General features: G+C 44.0%; 3 non-coding genes across 3 annotated transcripts; 2 read left to right on the forward strand and 1 right to left on the reverse strand.

Moving 5' to 3' along the window:
- Nucleotides 1–13085: 13085 nt before the first annotated feature.
- Nucleotides 13086–13158, reverse strand: TRNAR-UCG (transfer RNA arginine (anticodon UCG)). Its single transcript has one exon. It is a non-coding gene; the product is annotated as a tRNA-Arg (tRNA).
- Nucleotides 13159–13425: 267 nt separating this feature from the next.
- On the forward strand, nt 13426–13535 carry TRNAL-CAA (transfer RNA leucine (anticodon CAA)). Its single transcript has 2 exons — nt 13426–13463; nt 13490–13535. It is a non-coding gene; the product is annotated as a tRNA-Leu (tRNA).
- Nucleotides 13536–20837: 7302 nt separating this feature from the next.
- TRNAQ-CUG (transfer RNA glutamine (anticodon CUG)) lies at nt 20838–20938 on the forward strand. Its single transcript has 2 exons — nt 20838–20877; nt 20904–20938. It is a non-coding gene; the product is annotated as a tRNA-Gln (tRNA).
- Nucleotides 20939–26287: the final 5349 nt, after the last annotated feature.

Consider the following 26287-nt stretch of genomic DNA (forward strand, 5'->3'; position numbering starts at 1 on the left):
ACAGTGTTCAGCTAAAACTACAAGTTAGTGTACTGCGTCCTGCTCACAGTGTTCAGCTAAAACTATAAGTTAGTGTAGTGAGACCTCTGCACAGTGTTCATCTAAACCTACAAGTTAGTGCAGTGCGTCCTGCTCACAGTGTTCAGCTAAAACTACAAGTTAGTGTGGTGCGTCCTCCTCACAGTGTTCAGCTAAACCTACAAGTTATTTTTTTTGCAAGCTCTGCACAGTGTTCATCTAAAGCTACAAGTTAGTGTAGTGCGTCCTGCTCACAGTGTTCAGCTGAAACTAAAAGTTAGTGTGGTGCGTCCTCCTCACAGTGTTCAGCTAAACCTACAAGTTATTTTTTTGCGAACTCTGCACAGTGTTCATCTAAAGCTACAAGTTAGCGTAGTGCGTCCTGCTCACAGTGTTCAGCTAAAACTACAATTTAGTGTAGTGAGACCTCTGCACAGTGTTCATCTAAAGCTACAAGTTAGTGCAGTGCGTCCTGCTCACAGTGTTCAGCTATAAGTACAAGATAATGTGGTGCGTCCTCCTCACAGTGTTCAGCTAAACCTACAAGTTATTTTTTTGCGAGCTCTGCACAGTGTTCATCTAAAGTTACAAGTTAGTGTAGTGCGTCCTGCTCACAGTGTTCAGCTAAAACTGCAAGTTAGTGTAGTGCGTCCTGCTCACAGTGTTCAGCTAAAACTACAAATTAGTGTAGTGAGACCTCTGCACAGTGTTCATCTAAAACTACAAGTTAGTGTAGTGCGTTCTGCTCACAGTATTCAGCTAAAACTACAAGTTAGTGTAGTGAGACCTCTGCACAGTGTTCATCTAAAGCTACAAGTTAGTGCAGTGCGTCTTGCTCACAGTGTTCAGCTAAAACTACAAGTTAGTGTGGTGCGTCCTCCTCACAGTGTTCAGCTAAACCTACAAGTTATTTTTTTCGAGCTCTGCACAGTGTTCATCTAAAGCTACAAGTTAGTGTAGTGCGTCCTGCTCACAGTGTTCAGCTAAAACTACAAGTTAGTGTGGTGCGTCCTCCTCACAGTGTTCAGCTAAACCTACAAGTTATTTTTTTGCGTGCTCTGCACAGTGTTCATCTAAAGCTACAAGTTAGTGTAGTGCGTCCTGCTCACAGTGTTCAGCTAAAACTACAAGTTAGTGTGGTGCGTCCTCCTCACAGTGTTCAGCTAAACCTACAAGTTATTTTTTTTGCAAGCTCTGTACAGTGTTCAGCTAAAGCTACCTGTAGAAGGTTGGTGGTGTTTTCCTGATCCTATCACTACTGCAGGCAGCTAAATAAGCTGCAAGTTATTTTTTGGCGAGCTCTGCACAGTGTTCACCTAAAGCTACCTGTAGAAGGTTGGTGGTGTTTTCCTGATCCTATCACTACCGCAGGCAGCTAAAAAAGCTACAAGTTAGTTTTTTGCGAGCTCTGCACAGTGTTCAGCTAAAGTTACCTGTAGAAGGTTGGTGGTGTTCTCATACTAAGGCAGGCAGTTGATTTTGCTAGCTGCAGTATCAGTACATATATATATATATATATATATATATATATACATATATATATATATATATCCCAGCTTAGTGCAGCTACAGGCCATTAGTATGTCTAGAAGGCCAAGAAGGAGAGGCAGACAGTCACAAGTCAATAAAAGAGGGCAAGCAGGCTCTGTGTCTAGTGCTGGTCGAGGAGACGGTGCATCCTCATCAGCACGTGGCCGTGGGACATGCTTGGCCTTTTTTTCGGCAGCTGGCCGTGTTGAGCCGCAACATGTGGAAGACTTGGTCGAGTGGATGACCAAGCCGTCCTCATCCTCCTCATCCTCTCTCACCCATGCTCAGGGTACTTTGTCTGGCAAAGCAGCGGCCTCTTCCCTCGGCTCAATGTCATCAGTGACTCCTTCCCTAGCCCCACCATGTCCTCCTGAGGAGTCCCTCGAACTGTTTTACCAAAGTGTTGGGTACATGCTCCAGGAGGATGCCCAGCGTTTGGAAGGCTCTGATGATGATACTGAGCTCGATGAAGGCAGTAACATGAGCACGAACAGAGGGGGTGCCCAAGAAGGACAGCAATCTGGCAGTCATGCTCCCCCTGCTTCAGCATACTGCCAGGTTTGCTCCAGTGATGAGGAGGGAGGGGATGATGAGGTCACTGACTCAACGTGGGTGCCTGATAGGAGAGAGGAGGAGGAGGAGGATAAGGAGGAGGCGGCACATCACCAACGAGGCAGGATGCCCTCCAGGGGCCAGCCTAAGGGCAGCACATTGACTGCATCACACCCCAAAGCTCCACATGTGCAGGGTGCTGCAGTCTCTGCGCATTATTCAAAAAGTTCTTTGGTGTGGCCTTTTTTGAGACGAGTGCATCAGATCGCACCGCTGCTATTTGCAACATATGTCTCAAGCGTATCTCGCGTGGCCAAAACATCTCCCGCTTAGGTACCACATGCTTGACCAGACATATGTTGACCTGCCATGCAGTTCGTTGGCAAGCGTATCTAAAAGACCCACACCAAAGAACAAAGAGGACCTCTCCTTGCTCCTCATCAGCTGAGATCTCCAACCCCACTATACCTTCAGTCCTCTCTGAGACCTGTACTGAGAGGAATGAAGGTGTAGAATTAGGTGTGTCACAGCCAAGTACTTGTGGGCAATCTGCTTTTGGTATACAGACGTCAGATTGTACCAGGCAAATTTCCCTGCCCCAGCTGCTGCACCGCCGAAAGAAGTTTGCTCCCAGCCATCCACATGCCCAGCAGTTGAATGCTAGCTTGGCAAAATTGCTAGCACTTCAACTGCTGCTTTTTCAGTTGGTAGACTCTGCCCCCTTCCGTGAGTTTGTGGAATGTGCGGTTCCTCAGTGGCAGGTACCCAAACGCCACTTTTTCTCACGGAAGGCGATTCCGGCTCTCTACCGGCATGTGGAAGGCAATGTCCATGCCTCGCTGGACAGGGTGGTCAGCGGTAAGGTGCATATTACCGCTGACTCATGGTCCAGCAGCATGGACAGGGACGTTACCTAAGTTTCACGGCGCATTGGGTGACTCTGCTGGCAGCTGGGAAGGATGCAGGACAAGGTGCAGTAGTGTTGGAGGTTGTTCCGCCACCACGCCTCCAAAATGCCACTACTAATGATTGTGACACACCTCTCTCCTCCACCCCCTCCTCTTCTTCTTCCTCCATGGCCTCTTCCTGTGCTTTGTCCTCAGAACCAGCGGTGCTCCGTAGCCGTTCAAGGGGCTACGCAAGTACGCAGGCCAAAAGATGCCATGCGGTGCTTGAGCTGGTGTGCTTGGGGGACAGGAGCCACACTGGGGCAGAGGTTCTGTCAGCTCTGCAGGGGCAGATTCAGAGGTGGTTGACGCCATGCCAACTTAAGGCAGGAATGGTGGTTTGCGACAATGGCACCAACCTCCTCTCTGCCCTCCGACAGGGACAAATGACCCATGTGCCCTGTTTGGCTCATGTCCTTAACTTGGTGGTGCTGCGGTTCTTGGGCAGGTACCGTCCTGAGGCAGGCCAGGAAAGTCTGTGTGCATTTCCGCCGGTCATATAATGCCAGTGCTCGGCTGGCGGATCTCCAAAAGGAGTTTAACCTGCCCAAGAACCGCCTAATCTGTGACATGCCCACCAGGTGGAACGCAACGTTGGCCATGCTGCAGCGGCTGCACACGCAGCAGAGGGCCATCAATGAGTACCTGTGCGACTATGGCACCAGGACAGGGTCAGGAGAGCTTGTTTTTTTTTCCCCACACCAGTGGGCCATGATCAGGGATGCATGCACTGTCCTGTCACCATTTGAGGAGGCCACGAGGATGGTGAGCAGTGACAGTGCATGCATCAGTGACACTGTCCCCCTTGTCCACCTGGAGCACACGCTGCGTGGAATAATGGACAGGGCACTTGAGGCAGAACAGAGGCAGGAAAAGGAGGACTTCCTTAGCTCTCAAGGCCCCCTTTATCCAGACAGTGTTACTGCATGCCCACCTACCGATGCGTTCAGACAATTTTTTGATCCGCAGCCCCAAGGTATGATCGGTTCCAGCAACCATCGCCAGCGTCTGTTTTACATGGTGCAGGAATACCTAGGGGCAAGATCTGACTTGGACACCTTTCCCACCAAAAATCCTCTGGGTTACTGGGTCTTGAGGATGGATACTGGCCAGAGCTTGCACAGTATGCAATTGAGCTACTGGCCTGTCCTGCATCCAGCGTTCTTTCGGAACGCACATTCAGTGCTGCTGGAGGCTTTGTAACCGATCACAGGGTGCATCTGTCCACCGACTTGGTCGATCGACTGACCTTCATAAAAATGAATCAGTCTTGGATCACCACCAGCTACCAAGCACCTGATGCTGATGTAACGAATAATTTTTTTTGAAATCTCAGATCCCTTCAAAGACTGCCTATGCTGATGCTGAGTGACTATCCCTGAGTAATTATCCTCTTCCTCCTCAATGATCACACTGATAGCTTGTAAGAACATTTTTGGTTCTGGGCGCCACCACCAGTGCCTAAGGCCCAATTTTTCAGCCCCTGTTTAATAGGAGCGTGTAATTACAATTTTTGATGCAATACTTTACAGCAGGGCTCGTTTCTGCGTTCCAACTAGAGTATCTGTGAGGGGTTGCAGTGTTGTGGCACCAGCACCAGTGCCTAAGGCCCAATTTTTCAGCCCCTGTTTAACAGGGGCGTGTAATTACAATTTTTGATGCAATACTTTGCAGCAGGGCTCGTTCCTGCGTTCCAACTAGAGTGTCTGTGAGGGGTTGCGGTGTTGTGGCACCAGCACCAGTGCCTAAGGCCTAATTTTTCAGCCCCTGTTCAACAGGGGCATGTAATTACAATTCTTGATCTAATTTTTCACAGCAGGGCCCATTTCTGCACCCACCGAGAGCGAGTGAGGACTTACAGTGTTGTGGCACCAGCACCACCACCACCACCAAAGGCCCAATTTTTCTGCCCTTGTTCAACAGGGGCATGTAATTACAATTCTTGATCTAATATTTCACAGCAGGGCCCATTTCTGCACCCACCAAGAGCGAGTGAGGACTTACAGTGTTGTGGCACCAGCACCACCACCACCACCAAAGACCCAATTTTTCTGCCCTTGTTCAACAGGGGCATGTAATTACAATTCTTGATATAATATTTCACAGCAGGGCCCATTTCTGCACCCACCAAGAGAGAGTGAGGACTTACAGTGTTGTGGCACCAGCACCACCACCACCACCAAAGGCCCAATTTTTCTGCCCTTGTTCAACAGGGGCATGCAATTACAATTCTTGATCTAATATTTCACAGCAACAACACCTAAGGCCCAAATTTCTGCTGAGTATATAGGGCAGGCCCCTACTTTCAAACATCTAACTTACAAACGACTCCTACTTGCAAACGGAAGGGGACAACAGGAAGTGAGATGAAATCTACCCCTAGGAAGGGAAATTCTGTCCTGTAAGAGTTAATATGGGAAAAACATTTCTCCTTTCCACTGATGCTTTCCAATCCTTGTTCCACAAAAAAACCCAAATTTTCAAAAAACATTTGTCATTGGGACAAAACGTGAGGTGAAATCTTCTGAAGAGGAGGACAGACAGCAAAACAAATGTCACAGGGGAGATAACCCTTCCCTATTTTTTCCAAAAAGCTTAAAAAAGATTTTTTGGCTGGAGCTAAACACGTTAAAAGTGTACCCATTCAAAATTACAAACAGATTCTACTTAACAACAAACCTACAGTCCCTGTCTTGTTTGCACCGCCTGTATACTGCTGTTCAGATTATATAGGGCCTGGTGGCCCCACACCTTTCCTTATTTTAATTTGGGTGCAGGGTTCCCCTTAATATCCATACAAGACCCAAAGGGCCTGGTAATGGACTGGGGGGTACCCATGCCGTTTGTCTCACTGATTTTCATCCATATTGCCAGGACCCGACATTACATTAAAGCCGCAAGCAGTTTTAAATGACTTTTTTTCCTTTAAAAATGACATTTTGTGCAGGGACTGTTCTAAGCACGGGAAACACACTCCACTACAGGCATACTATAGACACCCCCCAGGTACGATATTTAAAGGAATATTTCACTTTTTTTTTTTTTACTTTAACCATCATTAAAATCACTGCTCCCGAAAAAACTGCCATTTTTAAAAGTTTTTTTTGCATTGATACATGTCCCCTGGGGTAGGACCCGGGTCCCCAAACCATTTTTAGGACAATACCATGCAAATTAGACTTTAAAATGAGCACTTTTTATTTTGAACGTTCGAGTCCCATAGACGTCAATGGGGTTCTAACGTTTGTGCGAATTTTCGGTCCGTTCGCAGGTTCTGGTGCGAACCGAACCAGGGGGGTGTTCGGCTCATCCCTACTCTGCACATACTCAGTTGCTCTCCCATTTTACGCATATTTGGGCACTGCTGAGTTTGGAGAGGCTCATCTATTGACAGCCTTAAAGCTCAATTAAACCCTCCTATCCTTTACAGCCAATGAAGCTGCTTCTGTTTAAACTGCAACGGCCATGGTGCTGCACATGTGATCAGTTATGACACCAGCCATTTGATGGTTTGACAGTTTGGTTGAGAACACAAGCAAATGTGACAGTTATCAATCCCGGGATTTCAGGATTCTAATTGTTTTTGAAACTGTTAAATCAATTGGTTTAGCTCCACTTTATGATTTACTGCTGTTTGGGGGCTCTGGGCTTCAGCAAAATAGCAGCCTTCAGCGAGAAGCAAGTTGTTATGGGTAAAGTTGCACTTTAAGTTAAACGGAGCAAGAATTTGCAAGTAAAGGTCACAGGAACTGGAAAGCAGCATAGAAAACGACCACGAAGGGGGCGTGGCCTGGCACAGCATGCAGTAGGACGTTTGTCTTGAGAGCTCCGTCCATTACTCCTTAATCCTATTCATCCTGGACTCTCTGTGCTGCTAAACTGGCTGGATCACATCCCTGAGGCTCTGGCAACACCCTTGGTTCCTTCCTGAACCGATTGGTCACACGGCGGCCCGAACGGAGCGGCGATCTCCCGCACGGCAGCCGAATCTAAGCAAGACCGCGGCTTCGGCCTACTCCTGGAGGCCGCGGCCATCTTGGTCCTCCGATCCTCCGGCCCTGAATCGAGATACCTGCTAATCAAAGGTACCCTGTTACTGGGCAATACTTCCGGGGAGAGGGACAAGACATATATAGCCCATCTGGCCAGTGGGGACCCCGAGAAAACCTACAATTACACCTGGTCCGGATTGCGGCCTAGGCTTACATGAGGTGTACGGCAGCCATCTTGGCACACCTGCCTTCCCTGCCTGTGTACTCTACATAAGCTACAGCCCTGGTGTCTCCCTTCTGACAGCCTCCATTGGGATCCCCTATACCCTGAGGGACACAACCCCAGATTACCATCAGCTAAAGAGGTGGGGAGGGATTGCACGCACCAGCTTTGTACAATAACATCTATCCTTAAACTCTGAGGGCTACAGGGCCTGGGACAGCACTTGTCTTTAACTAACCAGCAAATCAGGTTGTTACACTAAGTTTGGAGGTTCTCTGGGTCCCACCTGGGACCTCCGCAAAATGTCACCAACTAAGGCACAAAAGGCAGCGGCAGCAAAACTAGATCAGTACCGCCGACTAGAAAAAGAAGACATGGAGGAGGAGGGAACAACTGAGAAAACTGGAGCAGGAGAACGAACTGCGGGTGATACTGACAAACTCCTTGAAGCAATCACCTTCTGCAGAACCTCTCTCACAGCACAAATTGAGGAGGTCAAGATGGATATTTCCCTTATCAGACAGGACTTTCAAAAGCTCAGGGAAAGAGTGAAAGAAACTGAGACCAGGCTGGGCGAGGTGGAGGATGCTATCCCACCCTTACAAACATCCTCAGACCGTGTGTAAAGGCAAATACAGCAACTCCTTTTAAAGCAAGATGATATGGAGAATAGGCTGAGAAGATGTAATATACGCCTGATAGGCCTGCCGGAAGGGTCTGAGGGTAAGGACACTTCCACTTTTTTGGAACAACTACTGATCAATACTTATGGAAGAGAAGTTTTTTCCCCCATATTTGCGGTAGAGCGGACACATCGCATGCCAGCAAGACCCCCCCCCCCACAAGGAGCTCCTCCCCGCACGTTCATAGCTAAACTCCTTAACTACAAGGATCGGGACACTGCTTTGAGAATGGCAAGAGAGAAGGGCAATATCCCAGTTGGGAATGTTAAGGTGGCCATTTTCCCAGACTTCTCGGCAGAGGTACAGCGCCGTCGTCAGAGTTTTACGGAGGCCAAACGTAAGCTAAGAAATCTGCAATACAAGTACTCAATGCTTTTCCCAGCCCGACTTAGGATGGAGCATGAAGGGAGCGCGGTTTTCTTTGAGGAGGTAATCTCTTGGTTGGAACGATGAGTTAACCCTCAACAAGCTGATTGATCAAGTCCCATTGATAACGTGTCTGAGACCAGGAAATGTCTCCAACCAGTGCAAGTTTAAAGCACAAATCCTGATTACTTACAGCACAAGAGTCAAATTACCCTCCGGGGCTCCGGAGTGAGAAAAAGTCCTACAGCCAACATGCATCGTGCAGCGAGACTTTACCCCACACAGTTCTGGGAAGCAGCACCATGTACATTGGAACTCTATCCGGAACTTAATAGTTGAAGCTAAATGGAAACAAGAAGATCGAGAGACCGTACTGCATGTTATACAAGTGATATGGTTGATATTTTTTATTTTATTTAGTGTCTGGAGACTGAACCAATTGTTCTACATTCCACTGTTCACAAAGAAGTTAGAATGTTTCCCAGATAACGACCAGTTCAGGGATTATGCCCGCACAAGTTTGGGTCAGTGTAGGGCAGGGAGGGGGGAGTTGGTTCAAATGTTTTTGGTTCGGTTAAATTTGAAAGTGCATACTTATAATAGAAAACAGGTAACGTTACATGTGCCAGATCTATGGGAAAGTACATATGTGCCATATCACAGGTATTTGAGTCAGATGTCTCTGCAAGTTAAGATTCTGTATGCCTTATGCAGAAAGAGCAAATTGTTTTATATAAATGCTATATTAATGGTTAAAAAGTTTGGCCTATGGCATTTTTAAAATTTCTAACATGGAATGTGAGGGGCTTGCGTGAGAAATTTAAGCGCGCAGCAGTCTTCACATTCCTGAAGAAGCAACATGCTGATATAATAGCACTAGTGGAAACACATATTGAGGGAAGTGTTCAGATGGCGCTCCGCAGGCCATGGGTTGGTTGGGCGTACCACTCTACCCACACATCACACTCTAGGGGAGTTTCTGTATTAATTGCTAAATCAGTACATTTTGAATTATGCGAGCTAACTACCGACCCGAATGGCCGTTATGTATTTATTCATGCCAAAGTATATGGAGAGCCCTTGCTTATAATGGCTTTTTATATACCACCTCCATTTAATGTATCCATGGTCAAGGAAGGTATATTATATATGACCCGTCATCCAAATATAGCAGCGGTCTGGCTAGGGGATTTTAATGTTACTTTGAACCCGGCTCTAGACAGGCTACAGTTGACATCAACAGCTCCCGGTGCTCCCACCGAAACTAAATTCTCTAAGCTTATCTCCACCTTCCATCTGATAGATACATGGAGACATAAATTCCCACTGGTTAGGTCATATTCATGCTTCTCGTCATCTTGGGGCTCTCTGTCCCGTATAGACTTTATACTTATTTCCCGCAGATTGACCCCAAGATTATCGGAGGTAATGTTTTGTCCTAGAGTACTGTCGGACCACAGTCCTTATTGGATTACATTAAGTATTCCAGTGGCAAAACCACCACGAGCATGGCGTCTGAATCCATTCTGGCTATCTCTTCTACCAGAAGGTGACGAGCTCATAGACAAATGGAAATTGTACTTTATCGAAAATGATGAGTCAGCATCACCACCCGCAGTCTGGGACTCTTTTAAGCTATTTGCTAGGCATACATTGATAACGGCGATTAATAAAATCAAGATGGACTCTTCTAGTGCCCTTGGTAAGGCGCTGGAGGACTTGTCCTCTGCAGAAAGAGAGTATGCCAACACCCCGACATCAGTAACCGTAGACCAACTTAAACTACAGACTAGAGTGGTTAATCAGCTACAGTACCAGAAAGCCAAACAAAAAATGTTTTTTTCTAAGCAAAAAATGTTTGAACATGGGGAAAAGGCAGGCAAGTTACTTGCATACCTGCTCCACAGCGAAGATAGACCCCCAGTGGTTATCACACTGCATGGCTCCAGAGGACAAAAAGTAACAGACCCACCTACAGTAACCTCAATGTTTAGGGACTTCTTCGCAGACTTATACACAACGACAGCCCCCACTGAGACCCATCACATGTCTCTTTTTCTTGAAAAGGTGTCCTTCCCACAGTTAACGGAAGAACAAGTAGAACTATTGGAAGCACCACTTACTTTAGACGAAATATCAACTGCCATGGCTAGCTTTGCTAGGTCCAAATCCCCTGGTTCAGATGGACTTCCAATAGAGTTCTATTCCCAATTCAGCGAAATACTAACCCCTAAATTATTAAAATTGTATAAGTATCTATTTGAAACTGGGACTTTACCTCCATCTATGGCAGAGGCTACAATAGTCCTCATCCCTAAACCCGGTAAGGATCTGGGGTTTCCAAAATCTTATCGGCCAATATCACTCCTACAGGTTGATATCAAAATACTTGCCAAAGTTCTATTGATTAGGCTCAATCAGGTAATATTAACATTAATACACGCAGACCAGGCTGGCTTCATGCCTGGACGCAACACCTCGTTTAATCTTAGGAAATTATACATTAACCTGCAGGCTACACACGAGGAAGTTGGTACATGGCTTGTTGTGACCTTAGACACAGCGAAAGCCTTCGACTCGGTAGAGTGGAGGTATCTCTGGAGATGCTTGGAGGGCTATGGATTTGGCCCAAAATTTATTAAATGGGTCCAACTTCTATACCAGGCACCCAGGGCCAAAGTGGTGGCTAATGGATGGTCGTCTCAGTTATTCGACCTCAGTAGAGGCACGAGACAGGGTTGCCCCCTATCCCCACTACTATATGCCCTGGCGGCAGAACCACTGGCAATATCCATCCGAGCAAACCCAGAGATCAGGGGACTTAAAATGGGCTCTCTGACTGAAAAACTTAGCATGTATGCAGATGACACGCTATTGTACCTGGCAGACTCGGGCCCATCATTACGCAATGCACTCCACACGATAGAACAATTTGGAATATTTTCAGGTCTAAAAATCAATTGGGACAAATCCCAAATTCTGCCAATTGATAGTTTCCCACCCCCAGAATCCCAAACCAGGCTCCCACTTCAGAGAGTAGATGTCATTAAATACTTGGGGATTTATATAACCAGATCCTCTGCAGACTATATATCTCTGAATATAACCCCTCTCATTTCCCTAGTTAAAAATAAAATAAGGGTCTGGTCCAAACTACCATTAGGAGTCTGGGGACGTATAAATTTAATCAAAATGATTCTACTACCCAAAATACTCTATATTTTATGGCACACCCCCTTTTATTTACCCTTAAAACATTTTAAATCTCTAGAGTCCTTCTTAAAGACATTTGTGTGGGGAAATAATAGGCATAAATTGGCATGGCAAGTCCTCAAAAATCCGACTGATCTAGGCAGCACTGCTCTACCCGATTTTAATCTATACTACATTGCAGCACAACTATCTCAGCTTTTTCATCTAGACAAAACCGACAGTGAGAGATTTCTTACGCTCATATGCTAAATGGGCACAGTACACCAAAGACCCGATATATGCAATAGCGACAGACATGAGAGGGATGGAACTAGGAGACAGAAGACATACCATATTATACCACTACAGGAAAATATGGAATTTAGCAGCCTCTAGACTTGACATCTCACAGTTTAACGACTATACGCCGTTATGGCATAACAAAAATCTTCAGGAGTTTAATAAAATACAGGACACATCTATATGGTCCACACAGGGAATATTTTACCTACATCATATATTAAAAGATGGACAACTTAAAACCTTTGACTTACTTAAAGAAGAATTTACAATACAGGACCAGATGTTCTATAGATTCTTACAAATCCGTCACGCAACACAATCACAATTCCCTAACTCCTGCCCTAGTCCTGCACCTAATGTACTCATTGCCATAATTAAGAGCACAGACTCTCAAAAATTGATCTCGGCATTCTACAACTTGCTCTTAACCCCTGTAGCTGCTAAAATAGCATATGGTCTTAAACCAAGATGGGAGAGGGAGGTGGGACCAGTGGAGGATGGGGAGTGGGGGGAAGCATTGGAGGCCTGTAAAACTGTATCCCCTAAACTCTCAGATCGTCTGACCTAGCACTATATTCTCCATAGGGCATACCTCACACCCCTCAGAGTTGCAAGATACAAGCGCACACAAACCACCACATGTCAGATGTGTGGGAGAGAGACAGGTACCTTTTTCCATCCTATATGGGCATGCCCTAAGATAAAAGGCTTCTGGGAACAAATTGTGGCATTTTTACACGACACAATGGGTTCACCTCTAGCCCTAGACCCCAAACAGTGCCTCTGGGGTATAGTTCCAGATATAACCGATAAATACACTAAAACCTTCTTGCACGAAACACTCTTTGCAGCAAGAAAGGTTATAGCCAAAAAGTGGATGAGACAAGAGACCCCCAAAATAGCGGAATGGAAGGTGGAGATAAATAATACATTACCATACAAGAAATGTATTTATATTAATAGAGGTTGTCCAGCAAAGTACAGCAAGATCTGGGATAGATGGCTTCAGGAATCTTCTACCTGTGTCTAATGTAATCGTATGACCGCAAAGTGATACATAGGTATAAGTATGGATGGACAGTGTTAAAAACCAAATATGTATACCTTAAATGTCAAGATACACCAGAAATGTTTAAATGTAATGCTATATATTTTTTTTTTTATTTCATTGATAATAATTATAACACTGTTATAGTGTCAACATGACAACGTAACCTTTTATTTTTTTCTTTTTGTATGCACTAAATATTCAATAAAACCTTGTTTGATTTAGAGAAAACGACCACAAAGGGGCTTGAACCCTCAATCTTCTAATCCGAAGTCAGATGCCTTATCCATTAGGCCACGCAGTCTGCCTCCATTTCTGTTTGCGGTGTGCTGATCAGCCAAACACTTGAAGATCCCCTGCGACATCTTCTTCTACTTGCTTTGCTCAAGCAGATTTGGTAGAAAGGATCTGAAAAGTTTGACTTGGTGCCAAGGTCATGCTTTAAGAAGTGCATTTGCAAAAGGGCCTAGGTGCAGAGTGTTAATACAGCTCCTTGACAGTGGTAATAGATCAACAGAGTACCACGAGTAGATGATATTTCTAGAGGCAACCAGAACCATCAAGAAGTCTTGTCAGGATGGCCGATTGGTCTAAGGTGCCAGATTCAAGAGTTGTTTCTTTACATTGTGTGGGTGCTCTGGTCTCCAAATGCAGGCGTGGGTTCAAATCCCACTTCTGACAAAAAGTTTACACGTTTAGCTTGAACCACAATGACCACTTCCACTGTGTTTTCATGCTACCATGTCACTGACAAAAAAACAAAAACAAATAATCCCAAAACTTTGCAGATGCTTCATAAAGAAATCAAACTGTTCTGAAAACTCTGCTAGGCCATGATGTAAAATATCTTATTTCAAGTGCAACTTTAGTCAGACAAGTAAGTCTTGCTAGATCACTTCAGGTTGGCCTGTTTTGCATGTATAGTTATGTAAAACATTACAAATAAGTGTCCTTACACTTGAAAATCCAGTAATACACTGTTTCACCCTGCTCTGCACATACTCAGTTGCTCTCCCATTTTACGCATATTTGGGCACTGCTGAGTTTGGAGAGGCTCATCTATTGACAGCCTTAAAGCTCAATTAAACCCTCCTATCATTTACAGCCAATGAAGCTGCTTCTGTTTAAACTGCAACGGCCATTGTGCTGCACATGTGATCAGTTATGACACCAGCCATTTGATGGTTTGACAGTTTGGTTGAGAACACAAGCAAATGTGACAGTTATCAATCCCGGGATTTCAGGATTCAAACTGTTTTTTGAAACTGTTAAATCAATTGGTTTAGCTCCACTTTATGATTTACTGTTGTTTGGGGGCTCTGGGCTTCAGCAAAATAGCAGCCTTCAGCGAGAAGCAAGTTGTTATGGGTAAAGTTGCGCTTTAAGTTAAACGGAGCAAGAATTTGAAAGTAAAGGTCACAGGAACTGGAAAGCAGCATAGAAAACGACTACGAAGGGGCTTGAACCCTAAATCTTCTGATCTGAAGTCAGACACCTTACCCATTAGGCCACGCAGTCTGCCACAGGGCCTCCATTTTTGTTTGTGGTGTGCGGATCAGCCAAACACTTGAAGATCACCTGGGACAACTTCTTCTACTTGCTTTGCTCAATCAGATTTGGTAGAAAGGATCTGAAAAGTTTGACTTGGTGCCAAGGTCATGCTTTAAGAAGTGCATTTGCAAAAGGGCCTAGGTGCAGAGTGTTAATACAGCTCCTTGACAGTGGTAATAGATCAACAGAGTACCACGAGTAGATGATATTTCTAGAGGCAACCAGAAACATCAAGATGTCTTGTCGGGATGGCCGAGTGGTCTAAGTGCCAGACTCAAGAGTTGTTTCTTTACATTGTGTGGGTGCTCTGGTCTCCAAATGGAGGCATGGGTTCAAATCACACTTCTGACAAAAAGTTTACATGTTTAGCTTGAACCACAATGACCACTTCCACTGTGTTTTCATGCTACCATGTCACTGACAAAAAAACAAAAACAAATAATCCCAAAACTTTGCAGATGCTTCATAAAGATCAACTTGTTCTGAAAACTCTGCTAGGCCATCATGTAAAATCTCTTATTTTACGTGCAACTTTAGTCAGAAAAGTAAGTCTTGCTAGATCACATCAGGTTGGCCTGTTTTGCATGTATAGTTATGTAAAACATTACAAATAAGTGTCCTTACACTTGAAAATCCAGTAATACACTGTTTCACCCTGCTCTGCACATACTCAGTTGCTCTCCCATTTTACGCATATTTGGGCACTGCTGAGTTTGGAGAGGCTCATCTATTGGCAGCCTTAACCACTTCAGCCCTGGAAGGATTTACCCCCTTCCTGACCAGAGCACTTTTTACAATTGGGTACTGCGTCGCTTTAACTGCTAATTGCGCGGTCATGCAATGCTGTACCCAAACGAAATTTGCGTCTTTTTCTTCCCACAAATAGAGCTTTCTTTTGATGGTATTTGATCACCTCTGCAGTTTTTATTTTTTGCGCTAAAAAAATTGGGGTCTATTAGACCCTAGATCTCTCCTCTGCCCTCAAAGCATCTGACCACACCAAGATCGGTGTGATAAAAGGCTTTCCCAATTTCCCAATGGCGCTGTTTACATCCGGCGAAATCTAAGTCATGAAATGCTCGTAGCTTCCGGTTTCTTAGGCAATAGAGATGTTTGGAGCCATTCTGGTCTCTGATCAGCTCTATGATCAGCTGGCTAAATCACCAGATGCATTCTCAGGTTCCCTGTTGGGACAGGAGAGCCAGAGAAAAACATGGAAGACGGTGGGGGGGGGCATCCCCTCCCACTGCTTGTAAAAGCAGTCTAGAGGCTAATTAGCCGCTAGGATTGCTTTTACATGAAAGCCGACCACTGGCTGAAAAGAATGATACCAAGATGATACCTAAACCTGCAGGCATCATTCTGGTATAACCACTCAAAGCCCAGCAACATACCAGTACGTTGCTGGTCCTTGTTGGGCATATATTGTAAACTTTTTTTGTATGCAGCCTGTGGGCTGAACGAAAAAAAAAGATTGATCGGTGGGTATGCCCACCATTAGAATACATCCCTTCATCCACCCACTTCTAATGATGGGCATACATGCACCGTATATATATATGCCGAAGCATGGGGGCATCCGCCCCAAAAGGTAGGAGCAAATCGCTCCTCCGCCCCTGCTGCCCCCATGCTTTGGCATATATGCTCTTTTTTTAACTGTGGTGGTGAAATCACCTCCGACAGTGCTGGAGTCATGGCTTTATGTATCGTGAGAGCAAACGCTGTTGCTGTCAAGATAAATAAATCCGCGCTGCAACTGAATGGCATACCTGCTAAGCAAATGATGGTTAACAATAAAACAAAGTAACATTACAGTATAACAGTAAGACTTACCATACCTGCAAAGCAAATACAAAAAAAAAATAGTAAAAAATAAAACATTTAACGCAACCTGTGCCTAAAATATATATATGCCGAAGCATGGGGGCATCCTTCCGCAAAAGTTAGGAGCAAATCGCTCCTCCGCCCTCTGCTGCCCCCATGCTTCGGCATATATGCTGAAGTATGTAAATGTGGTGGTGAAATCACCTCCGTCAGTGCTGGAGTCACGGCTTTATGTATCGTGGGAGCAAACGCTGTTGCTGTCAAGATGAATAAATCTGCTCTGCAGCTGAATGGCGTACCTGAAAACAAAAAAATGGTTAACAATAAAACACAGTAAACAGTAAAGTATAAAAAAATTGCATACCTATAAAGCAAACATGATAAAAACATAATAACAATAAAATATTGCAGAATAGAATACAGTAAAAAAGAGCAGAACAATAGAGAGATAATAGAGAGAGAACAATAAAATGACAACTATTTTAGTTTTTTTATTTTATATATTTTTTTGTGGTTTTTTTTTTTTTTTTTTTACACTTTTTTTGTAACTGTAACTTTTGTAACTGTAACCGTTTCCAGGTTCGGGTCTCTCAAAATGCGATGGCATCTTGGGAGACCCTGTGAAAGTGTGTCCTAGTCTGTGCAGTGCTGTACCCTATGCTAATACTCAACTAGTGTATGGTAGCGTTCAAAACATTCACCAATGCAAAGACCAGGATTGTCAGGACAGGAGGGACAATAATAGCGGGTGTCATGCCTATATCCGCGCTTTCTGCAGACACAACATTTTCTTTGGGGGGCTCGTTGGGTAGGGGTATGAGGGAGGACATAAGGAAAACGCCTCTCATTCAGCCGGCTTACTGCATTTGGATTGGGAAGGTGAGGTGGAGCACCGTCTGGAAACAGAAGGGCTCTGACGATCTCTTCCTGGAATTGAAGGAAGGATCCAGTCCATCCTGAAGCTCTATATAACACATGAGCGTTCAGCAAAGCCAATTGAAATAAGTATACAGACACTTTTTTATACCAGCGTCTGGCCTTACGAGTAACTAGGTACGGCGCCAACAACTGGTTGTTGAGGTCCACCCCTCCCATATTGAGGTTATATTCATGGACACAGAGGGGTTTCTCCACAACACCAGTCGCCGTAGTAATTTAGACCGTTGTGTCTGCATGAAGGGAGGTAAGAACGAAAACATTCTTATTATCCCTCCACTTCATAGCGAGCAAATTATTACACTGCAAGCAGGCTCTCTCCCCCAGCCTAAGACGGGAATCTACAAGCCGTGGGGAAAGCCCCGGCAATTAGGTCGCACGGTGCCACATGCTCCAACCTGATGATCAACAAGGTGACTAAAAAGTGGCACGCTCATGTAGTAATTGTCCACGTATAAGTGGTACCCCTTTTTGAATAAGGGTGACACCAAGTCCCACACAGTCTTGCCAGCGCTTCCTATGTAGTCAGGGCAGTTTGTTGGCTCTACGTGACTATCTTTTCCCTCGTAAACCATAAAACTACATGTATAGCCTGTGGCCCTGTCACAGAGCTTATACATCTTGACCCCGTATCTGGCACGCTTGCTGGGAAGGTACTGTTTGAATGACAAGCGGCCAGAACACTTAATGAGGGACTCATCAATGCAGACAACTTGATGGGGAGTAAACAAGTCTGCAAAACGTTGGTTGAAGTGGTTTATGAGTTGCTGAATTTTGTAGAGCCGATCGTATCCAGGGACTCCACGAGGACGACAGAGTTCATTGTTGTTGAAGTGCATGAACCGCAAAATCTGCTCGTATCGTGCCCTGGTCATGGAGGCAGAGAACACAGGCATATGGTGAATTGGGTCAGTGGACCTTATATGACCGCAACTCACTCTTTTTGGTTATGCCCATGAGGAGGGAAAGGCCCAGAAAGATCTTAAATTCGGAAACCGTAATTGGTTTCCAATCTCTGGCAAGGGAGGACTGGGGAATAGTGGCGATGTGTTGACCAGCGTACAACTTGCTTTGGTCCACAATAGATCTATAGAGATCTTCTGTGAAAAACAGCGAATAAAAATCAAGTTGCGTAAAATCAACTGTTTCCACCTGAATGCTGGGTTGGCCAGTGAATGGGGGAAGTACGGGTGTTGCAGAAGTGGTGGGTTCCCAATTCGGATTGGCGAATGCAGCGGGAAGGGCACTATGGGTACGACAGGCCTGTGTTTGTCTTCTTAGTGGCAGCGGGACACTACTTGTGCTTGCCACCTCGCCAGCTTGAACTGCACTTATGGGACTCGCCACATCACCAAGTGTTACTGCAGTGCTGGACGTACGACCAGGGTGTACTAGGCTGCTGGTGCTTGCCAGTTCACCAGAAGGAATAGCGGAGCTAGTACTTCTCTGCTCCATACGAGAGCCCTGCGGTTCCTGCACCTCAACAGCAGAAGAAGATTGGGATCTGGTACCCCTGACCTTGGCAGGGACCACAACTCCGTCGTCAGAGCTATCTGTCATGGAGCCGCTGCTGTCTACAGGTTTGTATTCTGAGCCTGAATCTGACAGATGAGTGACTTCCTCTTTACTATCTGTCATGCTCAGAAACGTGTAGGCCTCTTCACTAGTGTACCTTCGATTTGCCATTTTGGGCTCTAAATTTAGGGGTACACTAGTGAGACTCACAGGTAAAAAAAGCTCCTGACTGTTAGCGATTGATTCAAAACGCTACCAAAAAACTGTTGGCGATCTCAGGGATCAGGCCTGACTCTGCAAACGCTGCAGTTATGTGTGTTGTGTTTTGTAAGTGACAGTGATCAATCGATACTACACTTGGGTGGGCTGGGCAGGGCTGGGCAGAGGGGCAAAACGCAGGTGCTAGCAGGTATCTGGGCTGATCCCACTAACACTGCGTTTTTGGGGACCCTAAACTGCTGGGGACGCTAGTATAGATCTGATCGGATCAGATATTGATCCATTCAGATACTATACCACTAAGGGAGGTGTATGCTGCGTGCGTGGGTGTTAGCGGTACTGGAACTAACCTGATGCTGCCTGGGGCAACGCAGACCCTATCTGACCCTAAAAACTTAACTTATATCACCGCCGGGCAATTAGGGGGTTAAACCTTTATTAGGTAATAAACAGCGGGTGCCCTGAAACTATAATAAACAAACTAACTAACCAGCGTTACCCGTAACACTTGTACGGTGATCACTGGTGAAAGGATTAACTAGAGGGCAATCAGGGGGTTAAAACCTTTATTAGGTAGTATATGGGGGTCCCTGTCGCTATAAAACACTGACGGCGAACCTATATACTTACCTCCCTAACTAGCGTCACCTGTGACACTAATACAGCGATCAGAAAAACAATCGCTTAGTGACACTGGCGACGGGGGGGTGATCATGGGATTAAAACTTTATTAGGGGGGGTTAGGCTAACCCTAACTGCCCTACCACTTATAACTGTCACAAACTGACACCAATGCAATAATCAGAAAAAAAAAACTGCTATTGGTGTCACTGTGACAGGGGGTACAGGGGGGTGATCGGGGGGTGACTGGGGGGTGATGGGGGGGTGAAAAGTGTGCCTGCGTGTTCTACTGGAAGTGGAGTGTTGGTGCAACTCACATTGATGTCTTCTCTCTTCGGCGCCTGAATGAAAAGACCGAGACATTACAGAAGCCGAGGAAGCATTTCATTCGCCAGGAGCGATCGTGTGGGGGTGGCCACGAATGAGTGGCCTCCCCCTCACCTCTGATCGCCCCTGACTAGAATCCGACCACCGCAGGCACATGGGGGGTCCGATCGGACCCCCCACCCGCGGGGCAGGGACGTACTGGTAAGCCCTAATGTCTGCCCGTGCCATTGTGCCAACGTACATCGGCGTGCGGCGGTCGACAACTGGTTAAAGCTCAATTAAACCCTCCTATCCTTTATAGCCAATGAAGCTGCTTCTGTTTAAACTGCAACGGCCATGGTGCTGCACATGTGATCAGTTATGACACCAGCCATTTGATGGTTTGACAGTTTGGTTGAGAACACAAGCAAATGTGACAGTTATCAATTCCGGGATTTCAGGATTCTAACTGTTTTTTGAAACTGTTAAATCAATTGGTTTAGCTCCACTTTATGATTTACGGCTGTTTGTGGGCTCTGGGCTTCAGCAAAATAGCAGCCTTCAGCGAGAAGCAAGTTGTTATGGGTAAAGTTGCGCTTTAAGTTAAACGGAGCAAGAATTTGCAAGTAAAGGTCACAGGAACTGGAAAGCAACATAGAAAACAACCACGAAGGGATTGGAACACTCTATCTTCTGATCCAAAGTCAGATGCCTTATCCATTAGGCCACACAGTCTGCCACAGAGTCACCATTTTTGTGTGTGGTGTGCAGATTAGCCAAGCACTTGAAGATCACCTGGGACATCTTCTTCTACTTGCTTTGCTCAAGCAGATTTGGTAGGAAAGGATCTGAAAAGTTTGACTTGGTGCCATGGTCATGCTTTAAGAAGTGCATTTGCAAAAGGGCCTAGGTGCAGAGTGTTAATATAGCTTCTTGACAGTGGTAATAGATCAACAGAGTACCATGAGTAGATGATATCTCTAGAGGCAGCCAGACTCATCAAAATGTCTAGTCAGGATGGCCGAGTGGTCTCTAAGGCACCAGACTCTGATGTTTCTTCACATTGTGTGCGTGTCAAAATGGAGGCGTGGGTTCAAATCCCACTTCTGACAAATAGTTTACACATTTAGCTTGAACTAGAATGACCACTTCCACTGTGTTTTCATGCTACCATGTCACTGACAAAAAAACAAAAACAAATAATCCCAAAAACTTTGCAGATCCTTCATAAAGATCAAATTGTTCTGAAAACTCTGCTAGGCCATGCTGAAAAATTTTTTATTTCACGTGCAACTTTAGTCAGAAAATTAAGTCCTGCTAGATCACTTCAGGTTGGCTTGTTTTGCATGTATAGACAGGGCTTTTTTTCAGCGGGAACGCGGGGGAACTGGTTCTGGTACCTCCTGGACTGACTGTATGTAATGGCAAGGGGTTCTGCAGGGTATTGATGTTCACTGCTGGGGGCTCTATTCTAGCTGGAGGGGGATCTATTTTTGCAGGGGGGTCTATTGTTGCTGAGGAGGTCTATTGTTGCTGGTGGGGGACCTATTGTTGCTAGGGGTGAGTCTTATGTTGCTGGGGGGTCAGTTGTTGCTGAAGGAGATCTACTGTTGTGGGGGAGCAGTCTATTGTTGATGGCTGCCAGAAAGTCTATTAATGCTGGCTGTGCAGAGTTTTGTTGATGCTTCCGGGAGTCTATTGTTGCTGGGGGGGGAAATTTTGTTGTGGATGGCACATTGTTGTTAGGGGGATCTATTGTTGCTGGCTGAAGGGGATCTATTTTACTGCTTTTCTTCATATCATTACCAAATTCCATACAAATTACTTAGCACCACAAAAAGATACTTGGTTCTGTATTGTCTAAAAGGGGTGGTACTGGGAGGTGGGTAAGGGATGGAACCAAGGGACGGTGCTTGTAGGTGGGTATGGGCGGGGAAAAGGGGTGACTCTGAAAAGGGGAGTTCCTGCACCTATTGTCTGAGAAAAAAAGCCCTGAGAGCAACAGTTCTTTTTTTCAGGTCCTCAGAGAATTCTTTGCCATGAGGTGCCATATTGAACTTCCAGTGACCAGTATGAGAGAGTGAGAGCGATAACACCAAATTGAACACACCTGCTCCCCATTCACACCTGAGACCTTGTAACACCAAAGAGTCACATAACACCAGGGAGGGAAAATGGACAATTGGGCCCAAGTTGAACATTTTCACTTAAGGGTGTACTCACTGGTGTTGCCAGCGGTTTAGACATTAATGGCTGTGTGTTAAGTTATTTTGAGGGGACAGCAAATTTACACTGTTATACAAGCTGTACACTCACTACTTTACATTGTAGCAAAGTGTCATTTCTTCAGTGTTGTCACATGAAAAGATATAATAAAATATTTACAAAAACGTGAGGGGTCTACTCACTTTTGTGAGATACAAATATATATATATATATATATATATATATATATATATATATATATATATATATATATATTCAATCACAGAGGAGAACCGCACCCAGCTTGTAAGTGCTAGCAATCAGGTCTTCCGCCGACCTTATATATAAAGAAAAAAGTCCAAGAAGTTGCTGCACTTAAAAATTTCCGTTGCTTTATTTCACATAGTCTTACAGGAAAATTATAAAGCAAACATAATGATTCCAGACAAATAAGGGCAACAAATGCCTATATCATTCAGATATGAATGGATTACGTTTCGGGCTAGTATGCTTACGCCCTTCCTAAGATCCGTCACAGCATATCTGAAGATTTCACTGCAATCATTCATTTAAATACAGATTTGTAGAAAACATCTCACGTGGAATCAATATGGTTGATTAGTTAAATCCTTATTATATTTGGTACTCATGTGTATATATATTATCTACCAAAAATACAAAATATAGCTACAGATTTTTTATCTTAAATTCAAGGTATAAAGCTGTCATCGGATTCCATCCTAATATCATGGGACATCTCTAGCTTATTTACCATTATTCCCCATGATTTGGGGATAGAGGCATGCCAGCAATTGTTATCCCAGTCAGGTGATTATGAAACAAAACATATTGTGTTTCTACTTGATTTATTAAAAATTGTTCTGGAAGAAAATTATTTTCTTTTCAAAGACACTCATTTCTTACAATTAAACGGGGCAGCGATGGGTTCTAATGTTGCACCCCCATATGCGAATTTGTTCATGAATATGGTTGAGACATCTTTTATCTATGTGAATGATTTATTCCGTAAGCATTGCCAGTGTTGGTACAGATTTGTGGACGATATTTTCGCTATATGGGATGGTGACATGGAGAGCTTATTTTTGTTTGACAAATATATTAATTACCTAATACTGGGCCTCAAGTTTAATATTGAAATTGATATAAATGAGATTTCCTTTCTAGATACCACACTAAAATTGGAAAATATGCAAATCACCAGTGATCTGTATGTGAAACCCACAGATCGTAACCAATTGCTACACTTCAATAGTTTTCATCCTCCCAATGTTTTTTTGTCCATTCCAAAGAGTCAGATGATGAGGGTGCAGCGGATCGTTAGTGACCCACTGTGCCGTGATCAGAGACTCAATGAAATGAAAGTTAAACTTACTAATAGATGGTATCCCCAATCTTTGATTGAAATAGAACGGTCTAATAAGAATAACACCAGGATATCTAGAAAAGAAACAAAAAGAATCCCCTTTATTATGCAATACCATCCTTTTTCTAAGAAAATCTCCCAAATAATTAAAAAACATTGGAACCTTTTAAGAACTAGTTATCCTATGGTACAAGAATTTTGGAATCCACCTATGCCCTCCTATAAGAAAGGTAGAACTTTGCGGGACCGATTAATAAAATCGGACCAACCTCCATCTATAACATCAAAACTAATCTTTTTGGGACCAAAAAATCTGGGCTCATACCCTTGTTTGTCATGCATACAATGCAACTCTATGATTAAAGGTAAATGTTTTACACATCCACATAGGGGATTCAATATCCCTATACGTGGACACTATACATGTCAATCTTCATATGTGATATATGCTATAAAGTGCCCATGCGGTTTAGTTTACATTGGAGAGACTACACAAAAAGAAAAAGACAGGATAGCAAGACATAAGTACTCTATACGTGATAAGTTAACACAATTACCGATGGCTAGACACTTTTTAGAATTTGGACATAATGTATCACAATTAAAATATATGGTGCTAAAAGGAATAGAGAAAAATAGGAGGGGAGGAAATCGTGAAATGATTTTGAGGAAAAGAGAGGTATACTGGATACATTTTTTGAATACCATTGCTCCATATGGCTTAAATGTGGATCTGGATCTTTATTTATTTGTTTAAATCTACGAATTTTTATGACCATACATTTGGATAAAATGTTTTATGAGAACTATAAATGTGGATATGTCTGTTTTATACACATGTATATCTCTTACAGGTTCATGAAATTGTTTGAAGAAAATGAATGGGGGGATTAAGTTATTGGCCGCTATTTGCTATATTTTGTATTTTTGGTAGATAATATATATACACATGAGTACCAAATATAATAGGGATTTAACTAATCAACCATATTGATTCCATGTGTGATGTTTTCTACAAATCTGTATTTAAATGAATGATTGCAGTGAAACCTTCAGATATGCTGTGACGGATCTTAGGAAGGGCGTAAGCATACTAGCCCGAAACGTAATCCATTCCTATCTGAATGATATAGGCATTTGTTGCCCTTATTTGTCTGGAATGATTATGCTTGCTTTATAATTTTCCTGTAAGACTATGTGAAATAAAACAACGGAAAGTGCAGCAACCTCTTGGACTTTTTTCTTTATATATATATACAGTGCCTTGCAAAAGTATTCACCCCCCTTGGCATTTTTCGTGTTTTGTTGCCTCACAACCTGGAATTAACATGGATTGTTTGAGGATTTGCATCACTTAATTTACAGAACATGCCCACAACTTTGAAGAGGTTTTTTTTTATTGTGAAGCAAACAACAAATAGGACAAAATAACAGAAAAAGTCAGTGTGCATAACTATTCACCCCCCTAAAGTCAATACTTTGTAGAGCCACCTTTTGCGGCTATCACAGCTCCAAGTCGCTTTGGATAAGTCTCTATGAGCTTGCCACATCTTGCCACTGGGATTTTTGCCCATTCCTCCTTGCAAAACTGCTCCAGCTCCTTCAAGTTGGATGGTTTGCGCTTGTGAACAGCAATCTTTAAGTCTGACCACAGATTTTCTATTGGATTGAGGTCTGGGATTTGACTAGGCCATTCCAACACCTTTACATGTTTCCCCTTAAACCACTCAAGTGTTGTTTTAGCAGTGTGTTTGGGGCCATTGTCCTACTGGAAGGTGAACCTCCGTCCTAGCCTCAAATTACACACAGAATGGTACAGGTTTTGCTCAAGAATATCCCTGTATTTAGCACCATTCATCTTTCCCTCAATCCTGACCAGTTTCCCAGTCCCGACTGCTGAAAAACATCCCCACAGTATGATGCTGCCACCACTATTTTTCACTGTGGTATTCTTTGGGTGATGTGTTGGGTTTGCACAAGACATTGCGTTTTTTTTGATGGCCAAAAAGTTCAATTTTAGTCTCATCAGACCAGAACACCTTCCTCCATACATTTTGGAAGTCTCCCGCATGCCTTTTCGCAAACTCAAAAAGTGCCATTTTGTTTTTTGCTGAAAGGAATTGGTTTCTTCTGGCCACTCTGCCATAAAGCCCAACTCTATGGAGCGTACGACTTATTGTCGTCCTATGTACAGGTACTCCAGTCTCTGCTGTAGAACTCTGCAGGTCCTCCAGGGTTACCTTAGGTCTCTGTGCTGCCTCTCTGATTAATGCCCTCCTTGCCTGGTTTTGGTGTGCGGGCGTCTCTTGGCCGGTTTGCCATGTTCTTTCCATTTGGTTATGATAGATTTGATGGTGCTCCTAGGGATCATCAAAGATTTGGATATTTTTTTATACCCTAACCTTGACTTGTACTTCTCAACAACATTGTCCCTTACTTGTTTGGAGAGTTCCATGGACTTCATGGCAGTGTTTGGTTAGTGGTGCTTCTTGCTTAGGTGTTGCAGCCTCTGGGGCCTTTCAAAAAGATGTGTATATGTAATGATAGATCATGGGACACTTAGATTGCACACAGGTGGACATAATTTCACTAATTATGTGACTTCTGAAGGTAATTGGTTGTACCAGAGCTTTTTATGGGCTTCATAACAAAGAGGGTGAATACATAACCACATGCCAATTATCCGTTTTTTATTTCTGAAATATAGTTTTATGTATATATTTTTCTAATTTTACTTCACCAACTTAGAGTATTGTGTTCTGATCCATCACATATAATTCAGATTAAAAAAACATTGAACTAAAGGCTGTAATGTAACAAAATAGGTAAAAAGCCTAGGCACTGTATATATATCTATATATATCTATATATA

The sequence above is a fragment of the Aquarana catesbeiana genome, linkage group LG12, assembly GCF_042186555.1.
Source record: "Aquarana catesbeiana isolate 2022-GZ linkage group LG12, ASM4218655v1, whole genome shotgun sequence".
In the NCBI taxonomy this organism is placed as follows: domain Eukaryota; kingdom Metazoa; phylum Chordata; class Amphibia; order Anura; family Ranidae; genus Aquarana; species Aquarana catesbeiana.